The following is a 12,740-nucleotide window of genomic DNA, read 5'->3' on the forward strand; positions in this document are numbered from 1 at the left end:
CAACCCATGTCCCCTCTGGTAACCATCGGTTTGTTCTCTATAGCAAAGACTCTGTTTTTTTTGGTTTGTCTCTCTTTTTCTTTTTCTTTTTAAATTTATTTTGTTTCTTAAATTCCAAAGAAGTGAAATTATATAGTATTTGTCTTTCTCTGACTGAATTATTTCACTTAGCATTATATTCTCTAGCTCCATCCATGTCATTGCAAATGACAAGATTTCATTCTTCTAATGGCTGAATGATATTTCATTACACACACACACACACACACACACACTCATCTGTTGATGGACACTTGGGCTGCTTCCATAGTTTAGCTATTGTAAAAAATGTTACAATAAACATAGGGTGTATGTATCCTTTTGAATTAGTGTTTTTTTTTAATTTGGGGGTAAATACCCAGTAATATAAGTACTAGATTATATGGTAGTTCTATTTTTAATTTTTTGAGGAAACTCCATGCTGTTTTCCACAGTAGCTACACCAGTTTGCATTCTCGCCAACAAGGGTTCCTTTTCCCTCCACATCCTCAGCAACACTTCTCTTTCTTTCTTTCTTTCTTTCTTTCTTTCTTTCTTTCTTTCTTTCTTTCTTTCTTTCATTTTCTGGTGTCAGGTGATTTCTCATTTTAGTATTGTTTTGCATTTCCCTGATGGTGAGTGGTGTTCAGCATCTATTCATGCGTCTGTTGGTGATCTGTATGACTTCTTTGGAGAAATGTTTATTAATGACTTCTCCCATTTTTAATTGGATAATTTGGTTTTGGTGTATTGAGTTGTATCAGTTCTTTATATATTTTGGATACTAACCCTTATCAGGTATGTCATTTGCAAGTATCTTCTCCCATTAAGCAAGTTGCCTTTTACTTTTGCTGATGGTTTGTCACTGTGCAGAGTCTTTATTTTGATGTAGTCCCAATAGTTTATTTTTGGTTTTCTTTCCCTTGCCTCAGGAGACATAGCTAGAAAAATGTTGCTATAGCCAACATCAGAGAGATTACTGCCTGTGCTCTCTTCAAGGATTTTTATGGTTTCAGGTCTCAGATTTAGGTCTTTAATCTATTTTGAGATTATTCTTTGTGTATGGTGAAAGAAAGTGATCCAGTTTCATTCTTTTGCATGTGGCTGTCCAGTATTCCCAACACCATTTGCTGAAAAGAAGACTGTCTTTTCCCCCATTGTATACTCATGCCTCCTTTGTCAAAAATCAATTGACTATATAATTATGGGTTTATTTCTAGGCTTTCTATTCTATCCCACTGATCTATGTGTCCGTTTTTATGCCAGGAAACATACTGTTTTAATTACTACTGCTTTGTAGTATGCCTTCAAACCTGGAATTGTGAGACCTCCAGTTTTGTTTTGTTTTTCAAGATTGCTTGGGCTATCTGAGGTCTACTGTGATTCCATACAAATTTTAGGGTTGTTCTAGTTCTGTGAAAAATGCTGTTGGTATTTTGATAGGGATTGCATTAAATGTGTAGATTGCTTTGGGTAGTATAGATATTTCAACAATATTTGTTCTTCCAATCCATGAGCGTGGAATGTCTTTCCATTTCTTTGCATCATCTTGAATTTCTTTCATCAGTGTTATATAGTTTTCAGAATACAGATCTTTCACTTCTTTGGTTAGGTTTATTCCTACATATTATTTTTGGTGCAATTGTAAATAAGATTGTTTTTTTTTATTTTACTTTTTGATGCTTCATTACTAGTGTACAGGAATCCAACAGATTCCTGTACATGGATTTTTGTATCCTGTGACTTCACTGAATTCATTTATCAGTTCTAGGAGTTTTTTGGTGGAGTCGTTAGGGTTTTCTCTGTATAGCATCATGCAATCTGCAAATAGTGAGAGTTTTACTTCTTTCTTACCAATCTGAATGTCTTTTCTTTCTTTCTGTTGTCTAATTGCTGAGGCTAGGACTTCTGGTACTATGTTGAATAAAAATGAGAGTGGACACCTTTGTGTTGTTCCTGACCTTAGGGGAAAAGCTCTCAGGTTTTTCCTATTCAGTATGATGTTAGCTGTAGGTTTTTTGTTTTGGGGTTTTGTTTTTGTTTTTGTTTTATAAGACCTTTATTTATTATTATTATTTATTATTATTATAAGGTGTGTTCCCTCTAACTCTATTTTGTTGAGGGTTTTTTTTTTAATCATGAATGGATGGGTACTTTGTCAAATGCTTTTTCTGCATCTATTGAAGTGATCATATGGTTCTTATTCTTTCTCTTATTAACGCAACATATCATGTTGATTGTTTTGTTAATATTGAACCACCCTTGCATCCCAGGAATAAATCTCACTGATTGTGGTATATGATATTTTTTTTTTTTTTAAGATTTATTTATTTATTTGACAGACAGAAATCACAAGGAAGAGACAGGCAGGCAGAGAGAGAGGAGGAAGCAGGCTCCCCACTGAGCAGAGAGCCTGATGCGGGGCTCGATCCCAGGACACTGAGATCATGACCTGAGCTGAAGGCAGAGGCTTTAACCCACTGAGCCACCCAGGCGCCCCAAGTGGTATATGATATTTTTTAATATATTGTTGAATTCAGTTTGCTAATATTTTGTTGATGATTTCTGCATCTATGTACATCAGAGATATTGGGCTGTATGTGTGTGTGTGTGTCTGGTGTCTTGATCTAGTTTTGGTATCAGATTGATACTGGCCTCATAAAATGAACTTGGAAGCTTTCCTTCCTCTTGTATTTTTTGGAATAGTTCGAGAAGAAGTATTAACTCTTCTTTAAATGTTTGATAGGTGGGGCACCTGGGTGGCTCAGTGGGTTAAAGCCTCTGCTTTCAGCTCAGGTCATGATCCCAGGGTCCTGGGACCGAGCCACCCATCAGGTTCTCTGCTCAGCAGGGAGCCTGCTTCCCCTGCCCCCTCTCTCTACCTGCCTCTCTGCCTGCCTCTCTGCCTACTTGTGATCTCTGTCTGTCAAATAAATAAATAAAATCTTTAAATGTTTGGTAGAATTTGCCTGTGAAGGCATCTGGTCCTGGACTTTTGTTTGTTAGGAATTTTTTTAATCAGTGATTCAATTGCTGGTAATTGGTCTGTTCAAATTTTCTATTTCTTCCTGCATTCTATTTCTTCCTGTGTTTCTAGGAATTTACCCATCTCTTCTAAGTTGTCCAATTTGTTGTCATACGGGTTTTCATAATATTCTGTTATAACTGTTTGTATTTCTGTGGTGTTGGTTCTTATTTCTCTTCTTTCGTTAGTGATTTTATTTATTTGGGTTCTCTCTCTCTTTCTTCCTCTTACTCTTTTGTGAGTCTGGCTAGAGGTTTATCAATTTTGTTGATCTTTTCAAAGCACCAGCTCCTGGTTCCATTGATCTGCTCTATTGTTTTTTAGTTTCTGTATCATTTATTTCCATTCTAATCTTTATTATCATTATGTTCTGAGTCTATGTTAGATCCACCTGGTCAAAACGTCATTCAAAGCCACTGTTTCCTTGTTGATTTTTCTGTTTGGATAATCTACCCATTAATGTAAGTGGGGTGTTGTAAAGTCCCCTGTATTACTATTGATTGCTTCCGTTATGCTTGTTAATAGCTGCTTTATGTACTTGGGTGCTCTTATGTTGGGGGTATAAATATTTACAATTGGCATGTCTTCTTGTTGGGTTGTTCCTTTTATCATTATATGGTGTCCTTCTTTATCTGTTGTTACAGTCTTCATTTTAAAGTCTATTTTGTCAGAAATATATATATTACTACACTGGCTTTCTTTTCACTTCCATTTGCATGATAAATGCTTTTCCCTCCCTTCACTTTGAATCTGCATGTATCTTTAGGTCTGTAATGAGTCTCTTGTAGACAGCATATAGATGGGTCTTGTTCTTTTGAGTCCATTCTGTCACCCTATTTCTTTAGATTGGAGCACTTAGTCCATTTACCTTCAAAGTAATTATTGATAAGTATGTACTTATTGTCACTTTTTTATGTTTTTTTTCAAGGATTTTATTCATTTATCCAACAGACAGAGATCACCAGTAGGCAGAGAAGCAGGCAGAGAGAGAGGGGGAAGCAGGCTTCCCACCGAGCAGAGAGCCGGAGGTGGGGCTCCATCCCAGGACCCTGAGATCATGACCCGAGCTGAAGGCAGAGGCTTTAACCCACTGAGCCACCCAGGCACCCCTATGGTTGTTTTTATAGTTCTTCTCTGTTCCTTTTCTTCCTCCCTTCTCTCACGATTTGTTGGCTTTCTTTAGTGATATAAAATAGGGTTATAGGGCACCTGGGTGGCTCAATTGGTTGAGCATCTGACTCTCAATCTCAGATATTGATCTCAGGGTCATGGGTTCAAGCCCTGCATTGGGCCCTGCACTGAGTGTGATGCCCACTTTAAAAAAAAAAAAAAGGTTACTTTTTCTTTATTTTTGCATATCTCTTCCTGATTTTTTATTTGTGGTTATTTTCAGGTTTATATATAACATCTTATGCATATAGCAGTGTATATTAAGTTGATGGTTGCTTAAGATTGAACCCATTCTTTACTCCCCCCGCCAAAATTTTAGGTATATGGTGTTAGACTTTATATCCTTTCATTTTGTGAATTGATTTTTATAATTATACTTAATTTTAATGCTTTTGTGCTTCCTACTTTTCTTACTCTTACTTATGATCTTTACTTACTTACTAGTGATCTTTTCTTCCCACTCAAAAAGTTCCTTCTAACACTTCTTATAGGAGTGGTTCAATGATCATGAATTCCTTTAACTTTTGTCTGGGAAACTCTTTATCTCTCCTTCTATTCTGAATATAGCCTTACCATATAGAGTATTTGTGGTTGCAGGGGTTTTTTCTCTTAAATATATCTTTGAATATATCTTGCCACTTTCTTCTAGCCTGCAAATTTTCTGCTGAAAAATCTGATAGGCTTATGGGGTTTCCCTTGTGTATTACTATTTTCTTCCCTCTTGATGCTTTTAAAATTCTCTCTTTATCACTACTTTTTGCCATTTTAATTACTGTATGTCTTGATGTGGACCACCTTGGGTTTTTATTGGGGGCTGTCTGTGCCTTCTTGATCTGGATTTCTCTTTCTTCCTTTCTTTCATGTTATGTTAGTCACCATATAGTATGTCATTAGTTTTTGACGTAGTGTTCCAAGATTCATTGCTTATGTATAACACCCAGAGCTCCATATAATACATGCCCTCTTTAATGCCCACCACCAGGCCAACCCATCTTTCCACCCCCCTCCCCTCTAAAACCCTTAGTTTGTTTCTCAGAGTCTACAGTCTCTCATGGTTCATCTCCCCCTCTGATTCCTCCCCCTTCATTTTTCCCTTCCTTCTCCTAATGTCCTCCATGCTATTCCTTATGTTCCACAAGTAAGTGAAACCGTATCATAATTGGCTTTCTCTCCTTGACTTATTTCATTTGGCATAATCTCCTCCAATCCCATCCATTTTGATGCAAAAGTTGGGTATTATCATTTCTGAAGACTGAGTCCTTTTCCATTGTATATATGGACCACATCTTCTTTATCCATCCCTCTGTTGAAGGGCATCTCATCTTTTTCCACGGTTGGGCAATTGCTGCTATGAACATTGGGGTGCATATGGCCTTTCTTTTCACTATATCTGTATCTTGGGGTAAATACCCAGTAGTGCAATTTCTGGGTCATAGGGTAGCTCTATTTTTAATTTTTTGAAGAACTTCCACACTGTTTTCCAAAGTGGCTGCACCAGCTTGCATTCCCACCAACAGTGTAAGAGGGTTCCCCTTTCTCCACAACTTCTCCAAAATTTGTTGTTTCTTGTTAATTTTTGCCATTCTGACTGGTATAGGGTGGAATCTCAATGTGGTTTTGATTTGAATTTTCCTGATGGCTAGTGATGATGAACACTTCTTCATGTGTCTGCTAGCCATTTGTATGTCTCTTTTGGAGAAGTGTCTGCTCATGTCTTCTGTCCATTTTTTGACTTGAATATTTGTTTTTTGGATGTTGAGTTTGAGAGGTTCTTTATAGATCTTGGATATCAGCTCTCTGTGTGTAGTGTCATTTGTAAATATCTTCTCCCATTCTGTGGGTTGCCTCTTAGTTCTGTTTACTGTTTCCTTTGCTGCACAGAAGTTTTTGATTTTGAAGAAGTCCCAAAAGTTCATTTTCACTTTTGTTTCCTTTGCATTTGGAGATATGATTTGAAAGAGTTGCTGTGGCTGATGTTGAAGAGGTTACTGCCTATGTTCTCCTCTAGGATTTTTATGGATTCCTGTTTTGCATTGAGGTCTTTCATCTGTTTTAAGTTTATCTTTGTGTATGATGTAAGAGAATGGTCGAGTTTCATTCTTCTGTATATAGTGGTCCAATTTTCCCAGCACCATTTATTAAAGAGACCTTTTTTTTTTCCCATTGGATATTTTTTTCCTGCTTTGTCAAAGATTATTTGACCACAGAGTTGAGGGTCCATATCTGGGCTCTCTCTTCTGTTCCATTGGTCTGTGTGTCTGTTTTTGTGCCAGGATCATGCTGTCTTGGTGATCACAGCTTTGTAATGAAGCTTGAAGTCAGGCAGCATGATGCCTCCAGCTTTGTTTTTCTTTTTCAACATTTCCTTGGCAATTCAGTGTCTTTTCTGGCTCCATACAAATTTTAGGATTGTTTGTTCTAGCACTTTGAAAAATGCTGGTGGTATTTTGATCAGGATGGCATTTAAAGTATAGATCGCTCTGGGCCACATAGACATTTTAACAATGTTTATTCTTCTGATCCATGAGCATAGAATGTTTTTTCCATCCTTTTGTGTCTTCTTCGATTTCTTTCCTCGGTGTTCTGTAGTTCCTTGAGTATAGATCCTTTACCTCTTTGGTTAGGTTTATTCCAAGTTATCTTATGGTTCTTGGTGCTATTGTAAATGGAATTGATTCTTTTATTTCCCTTTCTACAGTTTCATTGTTAGTGTATAAGAAAGCAACCGATTTCTGTGCATTGATTTTGTATCCTATCACATTACTGAATTGCTGTATGACTTCTAGTAATTTGGGGGTGGAGTCTTCTGGGTTTTCCACATGAAGTATCATGTCATCTGCAAAGAGTGAGAGTTTGACTTCTTCTTTGCCAATTTGAATACCTTTTGTTTCTTTTTGTTGTCTGATTGTTGTTGCTAGGACTTCTAGTACTATGTTGAACAATAGTGGTGAAAGTAGGCATCCTTGTGTTCCTGATCTTTAAGGGAAAGTTTCTCTCAGCTTTCACCCATTGAGAATGATATTCACTGTGGGTTTTCCACAGATGGATTTTACAAAGTTGAGGAATATTCCCTCTATCCCTATAGATATATATCTGAAGAATTTTATACTCTGAAGAATTTTAATCAGGAAAGGATGCTGTATTTTGTCAAATGCTTTATCTGCATCAATTGAGAGGACCATGTGGCTCTTCTCTCTTCTTTTATTAATTTGTTCTATCACATTGATTGATTTGTGAATGTTGAACCACCCTTGCATCCCAGGGTTAAATCCTACCTGGTAGTTGTGGATAATATTTTTAATATGCTGTTGGATCCTATTAGCTAGAATCTTGTGGAGAATCTTGGCGTCCATATTCATCAGGGATATTTGTCTGAAATTCTCTTTTCTGTTGGGGTCTTTGCCTGGTTTGGGGATCAAGGTGATGCTGGCCTCATAGAAAGAGTCTGAAAGTTTTCCTTCTGTTTCTATTTTTTGAAACAGCTTCAGGAGAATAGGTATTATTTCTTCTTTGAATGTTTGGTAGAATTCCCCAGGGCATCCATCAGGTCCTGGGCTCTTGTTTTTTGGGAGGTTTTTGATCACTGCTTCAATCTCATTACAGGTTATTTGTCTATTACGGGTTATTGTCAATTTCTTCCTGTTTCACTCTTGGAAGTTTATAGGTTTCCAGGAATGCATCTATATCTTCTAGGTTGCTTAACTCATTGGCATACAGCTGTGGATAATAAGTTCTGAAGATTGTTTCTATTTCCTTGGTGTTAGTAGCGATCTCTCCCTTTTCATTTATAATCTTATTAATTTGGGTCATTTCTCTTTCTTTCGGATTAGTCTGGCCAATGGTTTATCAATCTACTAATTCTTTCAAAGAACCAGCTTCTAGTTTCATTGTTGTATTCTACTGTATCTCTGGTTTCTAATTCATTGATCTCGCTCTAATCTTGATTATTTCCCTTTCTGTGTGTGGGTTAGGCTTAATTTGTTGTTGATTCTCTAGTTCTTTAAGGCTTTGTAAAGAGTTTGTGTATTCAGGATTTTTCACTTTTTTTGAGTGAGGCTTCTATGGCTATGTATTTTTCCCTTAGGACTACTTTGCTGTATCCCCTAGGTTTTGAGCCAATGTGTTTTGGTTCTCATTGTTTTCCATGAATTGTTTAACTTATTCTTTGATTTCCTGGTTGACCCAAACATTCTTGAGCAGGATGGTCTTTAGCTTCCAAGTGTTTGAATCTCTTCCAAACTTTTTCTTGTGGTTGAGCTCTAGTTTCAAAGCATTGTGGTCTGAGAATATGCAGGAAAAAATCTCGATCTTTTGGTATCAGTTGAGACCTGATTTGTGACCTAGTATGTGGTCTATTCTGGAGAAAGTTCCATGTGCACTCGAGAAGAATGACTATTCTGTTGTTTTAGGGTGGAATGTTCTATATATATCTATGAGGTCCATCTGGGCCAATGTGTCATTCAAAGCTCTTGTTTCTTTATTGATTTTCTGCTTAGATGATCTGTCTGTTGCTGAGAGTGGCATGTTAAGATCCCCTATAGTTAACATATTCTTATCAATGTGTATCTTTATTTTGATTAACAGTTGGCTTATGTAGTTGTCTGCTCCCATGATGGAGGCATAAGTATTTACAATTGTTAGATCTTCTTGTTGGATAGACCCTTTAAGAATGATGTAGTGTCCTTCTGTATTTCTGACTACAGTCTTTAGCGTAAAATCTAATTTGTTTGATATGAGAATTGCTACCTCAGCTTTCTTTTGAGGTCCTTTGGCATGAAAGATGGTTCTCCATCCCTTCACTTTCAGTCTGAATGTATCTTTAGGTTCAAAATGAGTTTCTTGTAGACAGCAAAGGAATGGGTCATCTTTTTATCCCATCTGCAACTCTGTGCCATTTTATGGAAGCATTTAGGTTGTTCACATTCAGAGTGATTATTGAAAGATATGTTTTTATTGTCATCATGTTGCCTGTGAGATCCTTGTTTCTATAGATTGTCTCTGAGAATTTCTGTTCTATGTCACTCATGGGATCTTTCTTTTATTGAACCCTCCTTAATATTTCTTGCAGGATCAGCTTGGTGGTTACATAATCTTTTAGACTTTGCTGGTCTTGGAAGTTCTTTATCTCTCCATTCATTCTAAATGATAGCCTTGCCAGATAAAGTATTCTTGGCTGCAATATTTAGTGCCCTGAATATGTCTTGCCAGGCCTTTCTGGCTTGCCAGGTTTCTGTGGCAGGTCTACCATTATTTTGATGTTCCTCCTTCTGTTTGTAAGGAATCTCTTTCCCCCCTTGCTGCTCTTAAGGTATTTTCTCTGGATTTAAGATTCATGAATTTCACTATCTCATGCTGGGGTGTCACTCTACCCTTGTTGATCGTGGGGGTGTCCTCTCTGCCTCTAAGACATGAACACTTGTTTCATTCCCCAGGTTAGGGAAATTGTCAGCTAGAATTTGATCAATTATATCTTCTAGTCCTCTCTCTCTCTCCACCCCCTCAGGGATCCCAGTAATTCTGACATTGGAACGTTTCATGGTATCATTTATTTCTCTTATTCTTTTTTCATAGATTCTAAACCGTCTATTTCTAGCCTCCTCCTGATCCTTCTTTTCTATCAGTTTGTCTTCTAGATCACTAATTCGATCTTCTGCCTCATTTGCTCTAGCTGTTAGAGTATCTAGATTAGATTGGATCTCATTGATGCATTTTTAAGTTCTGCCAGATCAGCTCTCACTTCTGCCCTTAGAGAATCTATGTTGCCACTAATAGTTTTCTTCAACCTAGCTATTGTCTGCATAACTATTACCCTGAATTCTCTTTCTGACATCTTGCTTATGTCCATTTCCATTAACTCAGTAGCAGAGGTCACAGTCTCTGAATTTTTCCTCTGTTGGGGGTTCCTCCTCCTAGTCATTCTGGTGAGAGGTGGTTGAGGGAATGTACAGAGTCCAAACTACTGACCACAATCCAAGCAAGATGCACCAGTTTTATAGGGACTTTAGGGTTCTTGGCCTCTTGTTCTTTCAGCCTGTCTTCTAGGGGGTGGGGCCTGCTGCACTGTTACTCAGACAACCCTGTTTGGACAGAGTTGCCCTGCCCCTGTGGTAGGAGATGGGCTCAGTGAAAACCAGTTTTGGAAGGCTTTTGTTCTCTGGCAGCTTTCCCTGGCAGGTTTCTGTGTCCCTTCCAAGAGTCAGAGCAGAAATGATTGTGTCCAAGCTTCTGTTTCAGAACAGAGAGATCGCAGACTCTTCTCCCAAAAAGCCTGTAGGTCACACTGACTCTGTTTTTCTCTGCTGCTAAAAACCACAGCAACCTGGGTTGTGTGCCCCACAGCAGCACACCCAGCCCTAGCTTCCAGGTCCAGTCATGTCTCTGTCCTTTGTGCTTCTAAAAACTGCCAGCTCTCCCCAATTCACATGTGCTCCCCTGCAGCTCCAGGTTTCAGCCTGGGGGCCACCCTAAAGTCCTTTTCCCCTGGCTACCAGTCTGCAAGTCTGTGCCCAGGCCTCAGGCCTCAATGCAGGAGGCTTTTGCACTCCTGTGTTATTTCACCTTCCCAGTAAGCCAGTGCTTATAGCGGCTCCCTCCCCCTTAAGGTTATCTTCTGATATATGCCCACAGAATCCAGGCTCCTTGCTTCATACCTCAAAACCAGTCACTGGAGATATTCTACTGGTATAGATCCTGATATATCTTCTTACATATCAGGCTGATTTCGTGGGTGTTCAGAGTGGTCTGGCAGATATCCAGCTCAATTCAGGGGACCGATTGAAATAGGATTCCCTACACCAACATCTTGCCAGGGTTGCTCTGATCTGGATTTCTATTTTTTTTCCCCAGATTTGAGAAATTTTCAGGTATTCTTTCTTAAAATAATTTTTTTCTGCCCCTTTTTCTCTCTCTTCTCCTTCTGTGGGCCTTACAATGCAAATGTTATTATGCTTGGTGGTGTTGCTGAGTTCCTAAGTTCCTAGAGTCTATTTTCTTTTTCTTTTTTCTTTCTTTCTTTTTGGTCTCTTTCTCCATTTCAGCTTGATTGGTTTCCATTACTCTGTCCTCCTGGTCACTGATCCATTCTTCTGCTTCCTCCAGTCTACTATTTATTCCACTTAGTATTTATATATATTTTTTCCTTGATGAATAAGTTTATTATTGTCTTTATCTTTATTAGCTCTCAACAGCCCACTCCTGAGCTCAAAGGAAGCTTGCCTTCTTCTGAGCTATCCGATCTTTCTTTTGGGCAAGACACATTTTGGGATGGTTCCACCTCTTCTTTTTAACTTCTTTCTTAGGCTTCTTCTCATAAACTGGGTTCTCTTGTATAGCAGCATTTCTTATACATCTCCTCCATCATGTCTGGAGTTACATTGTTCTTTATGTATCGAGAGAATTGTTTCTTGTATGCATCTTTGTCTTCTTCCATTAGGTAACGCATATAATCTGCAACATTCTGACCCATGATGTGCTTTTGATGTACTTCTGCATTGAATTCCTTGCTTTCTGAATCATAACCAGGGAATAGTTTGGTACTGTGAGGGATAGAACAAGCCTCCATCCACTGCTCCCTTGAGGGCCCCCAAAACCTTATTTCCAGTAGTAGTTCTGGCAAGCCCTGCATCCAAACAGCAGGTGAAGGCACCAGGTTGACCATCAATGCTTTCCACATTGTACTCATCTCCAGTCACTTCCACTTGGCCTTCATAGATCTTGTCCATGCCAAACCTATTAAGGAGCCTGCAGGCCAGCAGCAGGCTGGTACAATATGCTACAGTATAATTTGTCAGGCCAACTTTCACCATACTTTGGAACTTCATGAGCATAAGCTGCACAAACTATCATATCTCCTTCTATGTGGGCATAAGCAATCTGACAGATGATATCTCTGTTGGTTACACGAACAATCATCCTGTATTTAGGTGTGTTGTACTTATTTTTATCTTGAATTACCAAGCGTTTCCTGGCATAATAATCAGTTTCACCCTCTCGACATCTTCTAAATTTCACTTGGTATCTCTTGAAGTAAGCCTTATTCTTGACAACCTTAACAAACCCCATCCTATGGATCAGAGACCAGCATCCATGGCTCACCACAGACCAGCAGGCTCCCACTTAGTATATTTTTAATTTCAGTGATTGACTTCTTTGTCCCTTGTCCTTCTATGTGTTTTCTATCTCTTTGTTGAGGGTCTCATGAGGTCTTCTACTCTTTTCTTAAGTCCAGTGAGTACCTTTGACCATTACTTTGAATTCTCTATCAGACATATCACTTTCTCTGTTTCATTAAGCTCTCTTGATGTGATTTTTGTCCTGTTCTTTCATTTGAGACATATTCCTCTCTCCTCATTTTGTCTAGCTCTGTCTCTATGTGTTTGGAAAGTCAGCTATGTCTCCTGTTCTTGAAAGCAGTGGTCTTTTTTTTTTTAAGATTTTATTTATTTATTTGACAGATGGAGATCACAAGTAGGCAGAGAGGCAGGCAGAGAAAGAGGAGGAAGCAGGCTCCCTGCAAAGCAGAGAGGCT

General features: G+C 38.4%; 1 pseudogene; it reads right to left on the reverse strand.

Moving 5' to 3' along the window:
• Positions 1 to 11,386: 11,386 nt before the first annotated feature.
• On the reverse strand, positions 11,387 to 12,285 carry LOC116869816 (annotated as a pseudogene).
• Between the last annotated feature and the right edge of the window lie 455 nt (positions 12,286 to 12,740).

Source organism: Lontra canadensis, unplaced genomic scaffold, assembly GCF_010015895.1.
Source record: "Lontra canadensis isolate GAN:19392208 unplaced genomic scaffold, GSC_riverotter_1.0 scaffold20, whole genome shotgun sequence".
In the NCBI taxonomy this organism is placed as follows: Eukaryota; Metazoa; Chordata; class Mammalia; order Carnivora; family Mustelidae; genus Lontra; species Lontra canadensis.